General features: G+C 43.2%; 1 non-coding gene across 1 annotated transcript; it reads right to left on the reverse strand.

The window, feature by feature from the left end:
• Positions 1 to 10,089: 10,089 nt before the first annotated feature.
• On the reverse strand, positions 10,090 to 10,162 carry Trnaa-cgc (transfer RNA alanine (anticodon CGC)). Its single transcript has one exon. It is a non-coding gene; the product is annotated as a tRNA-Ala (tRNA).
• Positions 10,163 to 12,538: the final 2,376 nt, after the last annotated feature.

The following is a 12,538-nucleotide window of genomic DNA, read 5'->3' on the forward strand; positions in this document are numbered from 1 at the left end:
ATCTTTCCTGAAACATATTCTGGTTATCCAGATCAGATGTTGAAAGCAGCAACCAGTCACTGTGTTTCTGTTAACCGTTAAGCAATGGGAGCAACTATACAGGACATCAACTTCGTGCTGCAGGAAGCTCACCGCGCTCAAACCTGATACGACCACAGAAGTTGATGGACGTCCCTGACGGTAGAAACTGGGCACGTACACGTCATAGCGACGTCTTGGAGAAGTGTCCCGAAGGTGAACCTAGCGTTTCCTAGGCTCAGCCCAGATGATGGAAGCGGCACGGGCTGAATATCATTGTAGTGCCGATGATGACAAACTGGACTTATGAGTTTAAATATTGCAGACCATCATTAAATATATCACAAAAAATTATTTAAATCTATTGGATGTTGTTTGTTACTTGGAATTTGATTGTCATGTCAAAGATCCACACTGATATGAAACTTGCTCCCTATTAAAACTGTGTCAGACCTTCAGTTTTCGCAGACTAATGTTCTACCGAGTTCAAGCGCCAACAAATGTTCAAGTGCGACTCATAACGCATCCTGAGAGCTTTACTTCTGCCTGTACCTCGCCTCCTATCTTCAAAGTCCCAAATTCGAGTCTTGTTTTGGCTCACTTGTTTAATATCAGACCTATTACCCTCACTATGTATGTAATGTTTGTTATTACGTGGTACTCATTCTGGTACTCTTATTCTTATGACACCTCTAAGTGAAGTTACTACCTGTATCCTTGTTACAGTAGCACGTTCTGTCTGATTCGCACTGTTGTTGAAATGCTGAATCGATTTGCCCTGGGATTCCCAGTCGCATAGTCTGATGAAATGTGCTCATAGCTTGTTTGTACTTTTGGCCTCCCACGTTGACATTCAGTTGCAGCCCTGTTACGCAAGTGGCAGATGCGCCGCACTCAGCAGTTTCTGTCGGTTCTTAACAAAATTTTATTCCTGCCCTACTTACTATTCCTGTGAGGAAAATACCTCCAAAAGGGTCAAATCATACTTAAGAGCCTAAAAGAGGCTAAATTGGATTTACAACGAAAATATGTGGGCTAAAGAACGCTTTTTGCTACAAAATAGGATTTTTATATAGAGTTTCTGATCTAATACTACAGAAAAAATTACGTGATTTTGAACATTTTAAGAAAAGACGTGATAATAGTTTATACTTTGTCCTGAAATCAAGAACGCCTGCGGCATAATGTCGCTTGTCTTTATAACCCGATAACGTATCCAAACGCTGCGACATCGGTCTATTACTCAGATAGACATTGTGTATGACGCATTGTCCCCGCGTTAATACGTCCACCTCACTTCATTGTGACAGACCCATGCAGCCCTAACTTAAATGCCATTCGACAATAGGGAGGCATATTTAAGAAACAAATCGGTAACACGTGGATCTGTTTATTTTTGTATGTACGAAGTAATGTCACGTGATATGTTGCTCTCATTGAGTAGATCGCTCCAAGTGTAAGCTTGTCATCAACAAAAATTGGTCTCTCCCAGCTTTGTATTGGTAGGGTGACCAGACGTCCGGATTAATCCGGACATGTCCTTCTTTCTAGCTCCTTGCCCAGTGTCTAGCTTTTTCGCAAAGTTGAGCGTAATACAGTTAAATTTTCAATTCGCCCTGTTCTATTGCTCTTTTCTTAAATACTTTAACTGTTGGCACAGCCTTCGTGATAAACACCCACGAAGGCGGTGTTAGTAGGTGGCACCAGGATCGTCGATTTTATCGCTGATCGACCTATAAGTACAATGGGCTGATGAGAGGAATAGATTAAACCTTGGATCTGTGAAAGGTCTATTGATGGTCCAATATAATTTAAAAGAAATTTCATGTGTGTCATTTCACAATTATCTGTTAAGTAAGCCTAAACATTAGGGAAAAATTGGTTCCTCCGAAAAGTATCCATAATTGTTAAGGAATGTATGTATGTTATGTCTATAAGTAATAAACTAATTTATTAGAACTGAACGTATGTTTGATGGGGAATACTGCAGAGAAGGATAACACCCGCCAGCTTTGGACAAGTCACATGAAAGTAGCCTATCAGGAGTGGCGTTTAGGCAGCCGTCTTTGTTGAATCTAAAAACTTCGCGTAAATATAAAAGCAACTGATGCCACACTCTCACCACAATCAATGTTTTTAGTTTAAAATACAAAAATATTGCTCTGGGAATCACCACCTGACCACCACTAACAATTAACTACTAGTTTTACTGGTAATTCCCGGCAGTCACGTGACTTATCCAAATCTGACGGGTGTTATCCTTATCTGTAGTTGACCCGTTTGATGTGTCCTCTTTTTTCCTCCTTTGTCCTCCTTTTTGAAGCTGTTTGTACTCCTTTTTAAAAAATTGCATCTGGTCACCCTATGTATTGGGGAAGTCTCAATTTCAAAACTGATGTGTGCTATTTTTTTCCAAACCTGTCAAAAATAAATAACTAAACACAGGTTGTTTTTATCATCCATTTTATCTTCCAGTATTCATGCTACTCTTCTTCTTTCAGTTTTTCAAATCGAAATTTATAAGAGGCGCTTCGGAAGTTTCCGTTTGAGAGTGTTACTACACTGTATATGAAAAGTAGCACAACTTTAATGCGGGTATATAAGCACCAACATCTACATGTGCTACTGGTGTGGCATTCGTATGCTTATTATATGCGTGTGGTAATGGGGAAGCATGAACTATGGTGACAATATTACTAAACGCTTCCAAACAGGACGAACGAGCTGTTAATATTTCCTGGTTGCCGGAGGACAAACACTAGGTGACATCCATCGGAGAATGAAGAATGTGTGTGGGCTAGCATATCAGTCCGAAACCACCGTTATGGCATGGTGCGCCAAGTTTCGTGGCGGTCGCGATTCAACACGTCGTGTCGGTCGATCTGGGTGGTCACCTGTTTCCACAACGGAAAACCGCGATCTGACGGTTGATGATGCTAGTAAAGGATCTCCACATCGGCTTCAGAAGCATAAAATATTATGCCCGATGCTTTTGGTGTCACTCTGGCTGTAGCATTGCAGACTGTGATATAAATTTATGATAGGTTTGATAAGGAGCAGGTGCTGCAAGAAATAAAAAGATATTATAGCCATGTACTTACAGCCGATACAAATGTGGATGGTGCTGCTCGATGAACAGCCAAGTATATCGCTTATAATCCAGTACTTCTCGACCATTTGTGGCTCAGTCATATCATGTGAGGAAAGTTATTCTAAACTAAAACTAATGAAAAGTGTTTTCGCTCTATGATGAATCAAGAATGGCTAAACAGTCTGTCCCTTTCCTCACCTGAAAGAAAAGTTACAGATGAAATAGATGTCAAAGACATTATTGAGAATTTCATTAAAATAAAGTTACAAAAACAGGACTCTAATAATTTTGATAATAACTAGTTCTTGCACTAAGGTTTTGAAATGGATGTTATAATTGTACTAGCTTTGTTTCCATACATGTAAAATAAAAGGTAATTTTCTTATTATTTCTTTGCACTCTGCAAATTAGTTGCTGTGACAAATGCTGTTTCGGACTCTAAGCTTCTCATCTATATCTTAATCCGTAACGTTCAGGAAACCCAACCAGAGTAACCTGCTACATTACTTGTTGAGAAATTAAGACATAAGAATGGGGTGCCCAGAAGGCCACATCTTGATCACAACTCAGGAAGGCGACCGTGACCCTGATGGATTCGACCTCACGGGTTATCGAACGGTGCTGGGGAGCCAGACCGCCTGGATGTGATTTTTAGGCCGTTTCCCACATTCCACTAGGTGAATATTGGGCTGGTATCGGTGTCCCACCTTAGATATACATTACACTAATATTTAGAAGGCGTTATCGAACTTGCACGTAGTATTCACTCTAGACAAGCAGATGGGATGCAATGATTCCGTCCTGGGAAGTGAGTAAGAGACTGATGACCATGGATGCTAGTATCTTCCCGCCTATAATCAGCAACAGTAGGACGCAAAGAAAAGCAAACGCCTTCTTGCGCTATGTCTGGTATGCCACAGAATACGTGAATTAGACCTTTTTCTAATGCACCAAGAATATTCAAACAGCACCTCCTCCATTTCAACTGGCTCCAGACTTGAGATTTCGGATGTGTGGTCACTAGACAGTCACATGAAGGTTCTCGCCAAATATATCTGTTTTCCCTTTTAGGACGAACTGTTCTTTGTTTGACAGCTGTGTTTTCTGCCCAACATAAAAAATACAGCCTTAATAATAATATTCGTCTGGAGCAATAAATGGTATTAATGAGGACTCACGAACCTACCGAGAAATCGAGTTCCTGTGACGCTGTTTCTGAGGTTTCTGCAACAGACGAATAACAATGCAAATAGTGATATCCCACTAAAACAATAACGAAGTGTCGGGTGTATCACTGCCTGAATCGCGTAAATATCGTCTTGAAACTTCGAGAGGAAGTTACTTAAGGCGGTAGTATTCTCCCTGGTTTAGTTTCTAACAGATGCTTTTGTTACTGTTTTTTGATATCATACTCATTTCGCCAAAAGCATTTGCCACCGACCCTGCGATGTCAACAACAGTATTTCTGCAGAAATCTATCACGAGGAGCTATCTCCAACTAGACATTTCAAGGTAATTAATGTTAATCTTTGAAGTTATTATTAATTTAAATGACTTAGGCTTACATTCTTTACGAAAGTTACCTTTCTTTAACTCTCCTCTTGCAGCAAGGTTGCAATTCCATCCGATATACAGGGAACACACTGACACGGCGGTAACGTGGCCTTTGTATTAGCCACTTGGCCTATCACAAATGTTGTACTTTGTAAATCTCTGATTAAATTTTCATAACTTCCTAATTATGACCAAATTTCTGTCCCATTTGTGAGAGAATATTTATCATCTTCACCAAAAATGTCGGCCGTACATAATACGTACGATTTCATCTGCATTTTGAAAGTCCAATACTGACGACAATGGGAAGATACCATCGGTATGTCTATCGGGCCACAAGTCCACGAATAAATCATATGCGTTGGTCGCTATGTAACCTCTGGTTTCTTATTGAACATCTGCTTTCAATTTTTCAGCGGCCTTAGAATTGTTAGGGGAAATGGTTGACAGTTTAAGGAGGAGGTTAAATGAAAGCAAACAGATTTCGGTTATAGTGCAACAGTGCCTAAAAACTGCTGACATAGGTTCCTGAAACCTTCACCTTTGTCGATACTATGGGAACGTGCGGACTTGGCGAAAGGCCGATCGCCACTGCTAATAGCAGTGTATTTTGTTTTTGACGAAATTAGGGGGGTGTCTCTCGAAGAAATAAATAGGATCACATGAGTTATGCTACACAAAACCAACATAAACGTTCTAGCGGGTAGCATTACTTCAGCTTCATCACATCATCATAATTATAAACATAATCTTCTTCATCTCTTCTTCTTCTTCTTCTTCATGTGCCTTTCATAGAGCGGACTAAGAATCTGTTTTGGCCTTAGTCCCAACTTTCAACTGTCCATCCTATGTGCCTCTTTCCTAGGGGGGTTGCGTTGTAAGGCCGTCTTTGAAATCCTTGTTGCTTCTATTCGTTTCCGGATTTCTTTTCAGCACACAGTTTACAGCCAAATAATATTTCCATGCTTCTGACAACCCATTGTTCATTGAAAATACAAAACAAGTTATCTTTTAACTAATTTTGCCTTCGCTGTTTCCTTGTTAAATACTCTAAGGCGATGGTAACGTTCACGCAGATCACGAAGACGTGGGTAGCAACTGGGGTTTGCTCCCCACGTTCGAAGTTTTCGAAAGTTCCATGTTCCAAATATACATCACAACTTACACTCACAAGAGATACACTCTTTCCTAAAAGCAAACCAAGTAGCAGAGGCGGAACTAAGGGACAGGGTATTCGTGCTGGGTTAAAATACTCAGAACGCTAATTTTCTATTCTTTCTTATCGTTAAAAATTTTCCGTTTACTCACCAGGCAACTCTCCATAAATTTATGAGGTACAAAAAAATATACAGCTAATTTCATCGGTTAGTCACAAATTATTTCTCTCACAGACAGTATATATTGACATGTTAAAAGTTGCATGGCAATAAAATGTACTCTTACAAGACAGAACCTCTATGTTTTGCTACTTTCCCTTACTTTACATTCTCAGAGGACGGAGTCGGTTCATTGCCTCAGTTCCCAGCGTCTTCGACAGCTCTCAGTCGTTGGCCATGTTCTTGCGGGCTGGCGTGGTCTCCCGGTCTTTCTTGACCATCGATCCACCTCAGGTTTGGTCTACCTTTCCAGTCCCTTCTAGTTCTGCCTTCACCAACCTTTCTCTTTTTCTCAGTAAATGTCCCAGCCATTAAATTCTTCTGCACTTTATTACAGTTGTCACATTTAGTTCATTAAACAGTACGTTGATTTCTGTTTTACTTCCTTCTTCTCAAAATTCCTATTTCTCCGCCGCTACAACGACAATATCGTCCACCTACATTTACACCTCTTGCAGTGTACGACGCTATTTTTAGGACCTTTTGACTTCAAAGTTAAACAGGCGTTTAAGAAATTATCCACAGACGAGGATCGTACAAACATACTGTGGTTTGACCGTGGCACTGACTTCCGTCTGGCAGATTTTGAAACAGGCATTCCTGGAGTAAAGAACAAACTCAGAGACAAAAGAAAAGAAAAAAATAGGTCGCCAGTTCCAGATAGAAACAAAATTCAGTTTTATAGGCAGTGCTCTATGGCGTCGGCCCCTTCCTTTAGTCGCTTTTACTGGGAATCTCTTGCTCATCGCCGAGTCCCAAGCAACTAGAAGAAAGGACAGGTGACTCCTGTATACAGGAAGGGTAAAATAACAGACCCATAAAATTACACATCAATATCCTTAACATTGGTTTGCTGCAGTATTCTTGAAAGTATTCTGAGTTCGAAGGTAATAAATTTACTGGAGCCGGAGATACTTGTGTCCACATATCAGTACATCTACATCTATATCTACGTGATTACTCTGCTATTCACAACAAAGTGCCTGGCCGAAAGTTCAATGAACCACCTCCATGCTGTCTCTCTACCATCTACTCTCGAACGGCACGCGGGGAAAACGAGCACTTAAATTTTTCCGTGCGAGCCCTAATTTCTCTTATTTTATCGTGATGATCAATTCTCCCTGTGTAGGTGGGTGCCAACAGAATGTTTTCGCAATCGGAGGAGAAAACTGGTGATTGAAATTTCATGAGAAGATCCCGTCGCAACGAAAAACGCTTTTGTTTTAATGATTGCCACTCCAATTGACGTATCGTGTCTGTGACACTATCTCCCCTATTTAGACGATAATACAACACAAGCTGCCCTTCTTTGTACTTTTTCGATGTCATCCGTCAGTCCCACCTGATACGAATCCAACACCGCACAAGCGTACTCCAGAATAGGGCGGACAAGCGTAGTGTAAGCAATCTCTTTGGTAGACCTGTTGCACCTTCTAAGTGTTCTAACAAAGAATCGCAGTATTTGGTTTGCTCTACCCACAATATTAGCTATGTTATCGGTCCAATTTAGGTTATTTGTAATTGTAATCCCTAAGTATTTAGTTGAATTTACAGCCTCCAGATTTGTGTGACTTATCGCATAATCGAAATTTAGCTGACTTCTTTTAGTATTCATGCGAATAACTTCGCACTTTTCTTTATTCTGGGCCAATTGCCACTTTTCACACCATACAGATATCTTATCTAAATCATTCTGCAAGTCGTTTTGATCATCTGATGACTTTATAAGACGGTAAATGACAGCATCATCTGCAAACAATCTAAGACGGCTACACAGAGTGTCTCCTATGTCGTTAATATACACTCCTGGAAATTGAAATAAGAACACCGTGAATTCATTGTCCCAGGAAGGGGAAACTTTATTGACACATTCCTGGGGTCAGATACATCACATGATCACACTGACAGAACCACAGGCACATAGACACAGGCAACAGAGCATGCACAATGTCGGCACTAGTACAGTGTATATCCACCTTTCGCAGCAATGCAGGCTGCTATTCTCCCATCGAGACGATCGTAGAGATGCTGGATGTAGTCCTGTGGAACGGCTTGCCATGCCATTTCCACCTGGCGCCTCAGTTGGACCAGCGTTCGTGCTGGACGTGCAGACCGCGTGAGACGACGCTTCATCCAGTCCCAAATGTGCTCAATGGGGGACAGATCCGGAGATCTTGCTGGCCAGGGTAGTTGACTTACACCTTCTAGAGCACGTTGGGTGGCACGGGATACATGCGGACGTGCATTGTCCTGTTGGAACAGCAAGTTCCCTTGCCGGTCTAGGAATGGTAGAACGATGGGTTCGATTACGGTTTGGATGTACCGTGCACTATTCAGTGTCCCCTCGACGATCACCAGAGGTGTACAGCCAGTGTAGGAGATCGCTCCCCACATCATGATGCCGGGTGTTGGCCCTGTGTGCCTTGGTCGTATGCAGTCCTGATTGTGGCGCTCACCTGCACGGCGCCAAACACGCATACGACCATCATTGGCACCAAGGCAGAAGCGACTCTCATCGCTGAAGACGACACGTCTCCATTCGTCCCTCCATTCACGCCTGTCGCGACACCACTGGAGGCGGGCTGCACGATGTTGGGGCGTGAGCGGAAGACGGCCTAACGGTGTGCGGGACCGTAGCCCAGCTTCATGGAGACGGTTGCGAATGGTCCTCGCCGATACCCCAGGAGCAACAGTGTCCCTAATTAGCTGGGAAGTGGCGGTGCGGTCCCCTACGGCACTGCGTAGGATCCTACGGTCTTGGCGTGCATCCGTGCGTCGCTGCGGTCCGGTCCCAGGTCGACGGGCAGTTGCACCTTCCGCCGACCACTGGCGACAACATCGATGTACTGTGGAGACCTCACGCCCCACGTGTTGAGCAATTCGGCGGTACGTCTACCCGGCCTCCCGCATGCCCACTATACGCCCTTGCTCAAAGTCCGTCAACTGCACATACGGTTCACGTCCACGCTGTCGCGGCATGCTACCAGTGTTAAAGACTGCGATGGAGCTCCGTATGCCGCGGCAAACTGGCTGACACTGACGGCGGCGGTGCACAAATGCTGCGCAGCTAGCGCCATTCGACGGCCAACACCGCGGTTCCTGGTGTGTCCGCTGTGCCGTGCGTGTGATCATTGCTTGTACAGCCCTCTCGCAGTGTCCGGAGCAAGTATGGTGGGTCTGACACATCGGTGTCAATGTGTTCTTTTTTCCATTTCCAGGAGTGTAGATCAGGAAGAGTAGAGGGCCTGTAACACTTCCCTGGGGAACACCGGATATTACTTATGTTTTACTCGATTACTTTCTGTCTATTACTACGAACTGTGACCTTTCTGACAGGAAATCACGAATCCAGTCGCACAACTGAGGCGATACTCTGTAGGCACGCAGTTTGATTAGAAGACGCTTGTGAGGAACGGTGTAGAAAACCTTCTGGAAATCTAGAAATCATTGCTCATGCGAAACCTGCCCTTTTCTCACATGAAAACCTGCATTCCTTTAGTGAAGGGGAACAGGTAGTTTCCATATTCAAAGATTTCCCGGATACGTTTGACATGGTGCCAACGGTAAACTGTTAATGAAGGTATGAGCATGCGGAATACTGGCTCGAATGCCTCTTAAGTAACAGGACACTGTATGTTGTCGTCGACGACGAGTGTTCCTTAGCGACAAGGTGGTGGTGGTTGTTAGTGTTTAACGTCCTTTCGACAACGAGGTACTTAGAGACGGAGCGAAGGCTCTGGTTAGGGAAGGATTGGGAAGGAAATCGGCTGTGCCGTTTCAAAGGGCAGTGTACCTGTGTATCGCAGTTTGAAGGCAATTGATATTGACCTTGCTGGTCAGTTTAATAAACATCAGTTAATTTGAGGTCCGAATGTTTTTCGTGGACTCCATCTGAACTTTACTTGTGATGTACAAGCAGTGTTTGGAGGTGGTACTTGGCTCACACTTGCTGTTGTGTGGGGCAATCAAGCAGATTATGGTGGCCTTGAAACTTTTCCTGGCATTTGCCTGAAACGATTTTAGGGAAATCACGGAAAACCTAAATCAGGATGGCCGGAGACGGGATTGAACCGTCGTCCTCCCGAATGCGAGTCCAGTGTGCTAACCACTGCACCACCTCGCTCGGTTAGCGACAAGGCTTCTGTCAGCAGTGCCCGAGGGGAGTGTCGTAGAAACGCTCGAATCCACAACACACATACTCCTAAATGGTCTGGTAGACAGAGTGGGCAGCAGTCTATGGCTGTTGTCTGATGATGTTGTGGTGTACAGGAGGGTGTCATAGTTGACTGATTGTAGGAGTACACAAGGTAATTTAGGCAATACTTTTAATCGATTTGATGAATAGCATTTTTCTCCAAACGCAGAAAAATATAATTTAATACGGACGTGTAGGAAAAGCAGTCATGTAATGCTCAAGTGCAGTCGTGGTAGTGTGCTGCCGCCGGCCGCTGTGACCGAGCGGTTCTAGGCGCTTCGGTCCGGAACAGCGTCGCAGGTTCGAATCCTGCCCCGAGTATGGATGTGTGTGATGTCCTTAGGTTAGTTAGGTTTAAGTAGTTCTTAGTCTAGGCGACTGATGACCTCAGATGTTAAGTCGCATAGTGCTTAGAGCCAATGGATCCATTTAGTGTGCTGCCTCACTCAGTCACGGCAATTAAGTACGGAGGCGTAACACTGATGCAGTTTCCCTGTTTGACTCCTCTCTCCACTGTAGAAAGGCCTCCCTGGTTTCAATTCTCACTTAATATACTCAAGGTATCAAAAATGGTATGATTCCCCAAATGACTGAACCACTGATCCTGACACTTCACCTTGTAATAAATAACAGAAACAGGATACATACACGTTAGACAAACGGAGGCAGAATATGACGCAGCAGAGGCGACAGGCTGGCCTGGCGAGTAAAAACAACTATCTCCGTCGTGGTCTTCAGCAGTAAAACTACTGACTCCTGGGTTGCGCATATATAGGTGGCGCAGCAGTGTCTGAAACTTAACTGAGAAGGAAATAGCCAGGTCGGGCAGTTTCTCGCAGCTCTGGCATACACATGACTTGCATTTTGGAGTAGCTTATATAAATTTCATGATGGCGAATGATCTTAGTTCGATTTTTGTACCGTGTATTGATGAAGCCAAGGAGTATCTGTATTATATAACGAAGTATGTAAAAATTGGTTCTATAGCATGGTAAACACATATGGCACAGCTGCTGATCTAAGTTACTTTTATTCATCTACAAGAACTGTTCAGTGTATTTCCCACTTTTGAACTGTCTCTATTACTTGTCTGAACTGGTCTTAATCTGTCTCAGCTCAACATGAAAATCATCGAAACATCATAGTGACCCCAATGCTGAGCTGTCAACATTATCTTGTAGCACAAAATATTTGAAATCTTCTGCGATAATGCTAACGTAAGCCATCATAGTGGAGAGTTCACAATACTTCTCACACCTTACGTCTTCATGTTGCATCTGTTCGTAATAATTTTGCTGTAAATAGGCGATGTAAGTGCTAATTTGTTACGGTTTTACTGTGCAGTGACGATGGTATGGGGACAGTCATGCTATCTCATCGGAACGTCATGTAGTCGCCGCTCTGTGAGAATGTAAGATAGCACAATCAACGGAAGTAGACAAATGTTATTTCCTGAAAGATATTCCGATTCCCTTGCACAGGGGTCACTAATATGTTGACTTTCATACTGCTTTTAATCGAACTAAGATTAGTTTTGACAAGTAATGCAGACAGTTTATATCTGAGAATAACGCTGTCTACGTTCATGAATACGAGGGCTCTCCATAGGGAACGTTTCAGTATGACGCCGCTAGGCGCGCGCCGATCGCGTATATTTTGGTATGTGCGTGCTCTGCAGCTCAGTCGGCATCCATCCGTGATAGTGGGAATCTCTCTGCGCGTCTGGTTTCTTTGATATTCGAATTTGAAATGTGCGCTGCGATCAAAAATGGCGCCAGTTGTGAGGTGCTGTCTGTGATATGGTTTTTCTTGGTAAAAAACCTAAAACCTATAGAAATTTATCGTGAACTGTGCGTAGTGTACGGAAACAACGTAGTGAGTGACTGTTCCGTCCGGAAATGGTGCATTCGGTTTGAAAATGACCGAACCAACGTTCATGATGAAGAGAAGAATGGACGCCCAGCATTGTGACTGACGATCTTGTCGCTAAAGTTGATGAAACGACTCGTGAAAACCGTCGCTTCACAATAACGGAGCTTTCGCTTTCTTTTCCACAAGTTTCACAGAGTTCATTGTTTGAAATTGCCACTCAATAGCTAGGCTGAAGTCTCAGGCGGGCAGAATATTACGACGAAGGTCTTTCAAAGCTTGTCCACCGCTATGATAAGTGCTCTCGCATCCGTCGGCCGTCGTAATTTAAGATATTACTATTGTTATTATTATTTTGATTGTTGCCGACTAACGTGGTGGTCCTTTATAAAAATGATATTTCATTCAATTTTGATTTACGATTAAATGCTTTTG

This window comes from Schistocerca gregaria, chromosome 6 (assembly GCF_023897955.1).
Source record: "Schistocerca gregaria isolate iqSchGreg1 chromosome 6, iqSchGreg1.2, whole genome shotgun sequence".
NCBI lineage: Eukaryota > Metazoa > Arthropoda > Insecta > Orthoptera > Acrididae > Schistocerca > Schistocerca gregaria.